The following is a 4,575-nucleotide window of genomic DNA, read 5'->3' as shown; positions in this document are numbered from 1 at the left end:
TTCCTGTAGTAACGGAGAGTCATTTTACCTTCATAGTGTGACTGTTGCCTCATACTTACCCCTGACCTGGGGCAAGTTGTTCCAAAAAAATGGGTCATACTTCTGAAACTGCTTTGAATTCAAGTTTCCGTGTTAGTTTCCATGTATGCCCAGCAACCTTAATTATACACAGCAATTACTGTCTGAAGTGCATGCACATTTATTTTGCTGTAATAGCACAAAATGTGAAACACGGATCCATTTACCCTGTTCTCCCCATATGGCTTTGAACATAAACAGCTGTTTGTGTGCTGTGTATCCGTTTATTTCATTGGAACCTGCAATTCAAAGACATTATTTGGGAAAAGAAAGCCTCACATTTGCATTTTACATGTTAGCATTTAGATTATGTTTCTATCAAGGGTGACTTACACTGAAGCAACCAAACTTAACGAGTGCAGTGGTTTGGCCCTTTTGGTTCTTACAATACCCGTGGGACCGTAAAATGATGCGGTTGGCTTGAAATTGTGTGAAAAGAAATAGAATAAGTGCCAGACAGAGAGACAGAGGGGATATTTTGAGAGAGCAATTAGAGTCAGTAGAGGAGAGAGGATATGATTCAGGGAGGAAGGTGATGTGCAGACAAGTCTTCAGCCTGCAGTGGAAGACATACTTCATCACTTCTCATCCCCGGGTGGGAAACTTGTAAAATTACCTTTGGTTTTAAGGATGGTATTATGACCATCCTGAATCTAAGATTGAGCTCACTGCACAGAATCACAGTCGCAATCAAACAGAGGTCTAACAGGTATGCAGCTGTGACTGTTGTTGGTTGTGTTGAAGTCGAGTGCACATTGATTATGGATGTGATTGAATTCCATTTTAATGAAATTCAACTCTTAAATGACTGCATTTTCTGCTTTGACTAAATACCAAATTGCAGCAATCAGGGCCCGATCCCGACACTCCCACTGTGATCTGCCCTTTAAAAAACCAATTACTTGTTGTGTTTGATGAATAAACCCCTGTGTGGTGCTGCCTGATGAATTTGTTTTGGATTTCATCTTTGTCTGTGTCAAAGAGTCAAGAGTGGAAACCTCCCAGTACCACTGGAGAGAAGGGAAGTGCCAGCATCGCTGAGTCCAACTCCTTTTCTTCTGACGTCAGCTTCCCAGAAACAACAAATGAGCTGCAGAAACGAATCAGGCACGACAACATTACATACAGTGAAGAGAATGATTTGACAGTTAAAAAGAGAAACACAGTAATTGAAAACAAGACTCCTGCTGGAATACCTGCTCAGTTCATCTGAGAAGAAACTGAGGAGAGCATTTACCAATGGGAGTTTGAGAGACAGCGAGATTGTGAACCAATTATTTGTGCCTGATTGGGTAAGTGAAAGGCATGACGCAGCATACACAGAAAGATGAATTTGCTGACAGTTTCAGGCTTGTATACAAGCCTGTGGTGACCAGTGACTGGAATGAATAGAATAAAAACAAACTTCTCTTAAACTAAAAAAAAAGAAAATCATCTAGCAGCTTTCGGAAAATTCACCACTCACAGTTCCACTCTGGGTGACTTCACATCCACACACCCTTCCTCTGTTGTCCTAAATGAGCTTGTTCACGATCTCTCTGACTCTCTTGCTTTTGTGCTTTTGGCTTCTGTTGTGCTTCCTCCAAGATTCCCTTAAATCTCACCGAAAAAGTAAAACGTAGTGTCTGTTTTGTGCCTTTTTATTTCTTTTTGTCCTCCTGTATTTTGTATTTCGCTGACTGCTGTTGTTATTTTGTATGTAGTTTGCTCATACTGTTACTGGTCTGCATCTGCCTGAATATCAATACCCCAATTCCCTTTGCTTCCTTTTGAATTTCCTCTTGGTCGTGTCATCGCTGTGAATAAATATTGTTGAACAAAGAAAATGAAACATCCCCTTCATTCCTACAAACAGAAGACCTTGCAAATGTATAAATCATAACTGTCAAATGATAGTGAGGAACTAGTTTGAGGAAAGCTAAGATAACATATTTTTTTTCTTTAAAAATAAAGCATTAAAATGCATATCTTCTCATATTCTTTGCTGTTGCCCACATCATAGCTAAGCGCATTGGTGACAAACAGTCATTTATAATTTTGTCACGAAGCTGGAATTGTTTTCTGTTTTCTATTATGTGTACACTGTGCATCAAGACTCTCAACAGTGTGAAGGAGGATCTGACTTACAAAGAGATAGCTTCCAAGAGTGTATATTGACAAGTTTTTCAGGTAAACAGAGGAACATAGACAGAGGCTTTTGAAAATAAGCTGTACAATATTATATATTGTATGTTTTGCCAAATTTTTATTGTCTTTGGACTGAGTCAGATGGAAATGAATACACAGCTGTGCCTTGCTGGACTGATGTTGTTGTCTCACAACACCTCTGTGGATCATTTGAAATTGTGTATTCCATTTTTCATTTTTATTCCCCAGCTTCTCTTGAACTAATTCAACCAGTAAATCCTGTCAGTTATGAACGTATTTTGGTTGTTAAATCCCTTTGCATTTATACAATAAAATATGTATCTGTGGCAAAACATCTGGGTATGTTTACAAAGGAATTGTGTTTTCTAGAAAGTACTGTATTCGCACATGCAACAATAAAGTGAGAGAAAAAGAGTTTCAAGGAATCACAACTAAACACGTACATCTTATATTTATTACCACAGCCTCTGAAATACTACACTATACCTAACATGAAATTCAAACACTTTTTGCTGCAGTAAAAAGATGCAGATGCATAAATATTACCCAAATATCAGTTCAGGTTGGAGGAAAGTGAAAACCATTTCAGGACAGATTGATGTAAGAAAATATTGTGCTCTGTAATAAAATGAAAAAGAGGCTTGAAGCAGAGCTGGCTTATGTTACACAGTCATCTAAAAGTGTCATTCCTGTGCTGCTGTGAACAGATAGCAACTAAAATGTTTTATCAAGTTCATTTTTGGACAGCTGTGCCTGGCGCAGCCTGCTGTAATGTTTTGGTGCGAAACAGCAGGTTTAGGATGGGTCTGTGTAGTTTGAGGAAGAGCCTTGATTGAGGTTAGATTTTCCCAGGGTTGAACTCAGAGCTGCTATTTTAAAGGCAGCGGGCACCTCTCCTGTCGGCAAAGATTTGTTGATGCATGTGGAGATGAACTGAGACAAGATGGAGGAAGAGGATTTAAAGAGAGGTGTAGGTACTGGGCTGAGAGCAGCAAATGGTGCAGTTAGGATCAGATACAATGGCCTGCGGATCCAAGCTGTGACCTCAGTAAGGGTTGAAGTGGTGGTGGATCCAACAGCTGGGGCTGCCATTTATAGCTAGCACATTTCTGATTACTTAAATGTTACTATACATAATGCAGTACTGGCAGTCTGGAGTCTTAATGCAGCAGGGTCAATCAGGGACTTCTTCTTACTTAGAGGGAAGAAATAGTGAAATAGTGTTAAATTGTTGTAAAGTCACCACTAATGCTGTCTTTATATTGTCACATAGTGAGATTCCCTACAGAAAAGAAACAGGCACATTTCATAAAAATGTTTTACTTGTCACAGTAGGAAAAGCATGATTAACATTCAAATGGCTTCATGTGTCAGTGTGTCCCAGAGTGTCCCAGTAGGCTATGTCAGCGAGACAGTGCACAATACCAGGACCCCGAAACTGAAGCAGCTAAATGGAATTCAGCCATCATTCATGTTATCATTTACACCTTTGCTTTTCCTTCTGCGACACATTTACATGCAGATCTGCTTTTACAGATTAGTTGGTTATAGAGAGAATGGAATAATGGTATTGTACCTTTAAACTCGTTTGTCACAGTAAATTATACATTTGCAGGAATTTAAAGAACAAGTTCACCCAAAAATTAAAATTCAGTCTTTATCTACTCACCTTCATGCCGATGGAAAGTCAGGTGAAGCTTCATAGTCCACAAAACATTTTGACCAAGTCCCCCTCTACTTCACTTGTTTAGGAGAATGCTGCAACGCTGTTTTGCTGTGAAGCTCCAAAAATGTTTTGTGGGCTACGAAACTTAATCCTATCCTTTAATCTTTCAATAGCACCATCATTCTGAAGAATATTCAGGAGACCCTTGTATATGATGCATATTTTAAAGTGTAACCACCAATTTCACACATTAAAGTGTGTTTACAGGTCTTGGGGAGTACAACTGAATATTTAAAAGTTTTAAGAAAACTGAAGGCAAAAACCATGTTTTTCTGAGTTCCAATGTTTTTCTGAGTTTTTCTGAGAGGCTGCACAAATGCCTGCAGGGGTAACGGCCTAACTCATCAGACCCCTCTTGCCCCACAGTCACACAGATCCCTGCAGCAAACGCAGTAGACAGCAGCATTTCTATCTGTATCATGTTTATTCTGTGTATTTTCCATTATTAAAGTCAAGCACTGACTATAACTATTTAAGATAATATATAGACCAAAGACAAATCCTACTCCTCCTCCTCCTCGCTCTTCTTACTTGTAGTTGCGTCCTCCTCAGCAGCCTCCTATTCTGCTTCTCAGTAATGTGTACCAAACACACTAACACTGCTCAGCCCATCTTTGATCTTG

Source organism: Pagrus major, chromosome 17 (genome assembly GCF_040436345.1).
Source record: "Pagrus major chromosome 17, Pma_NU_1.0".
In the NCBI taxonomy this organism is placed as follows: domain Eukaryota; kingdom Metazoa; phylum Chordata; class Actinopteri; order Spariformes; family Sparidae; genus Pagrus; species Pagrus major.
This window is presented reverse-complemented; position numbering follows the sequence as displayed.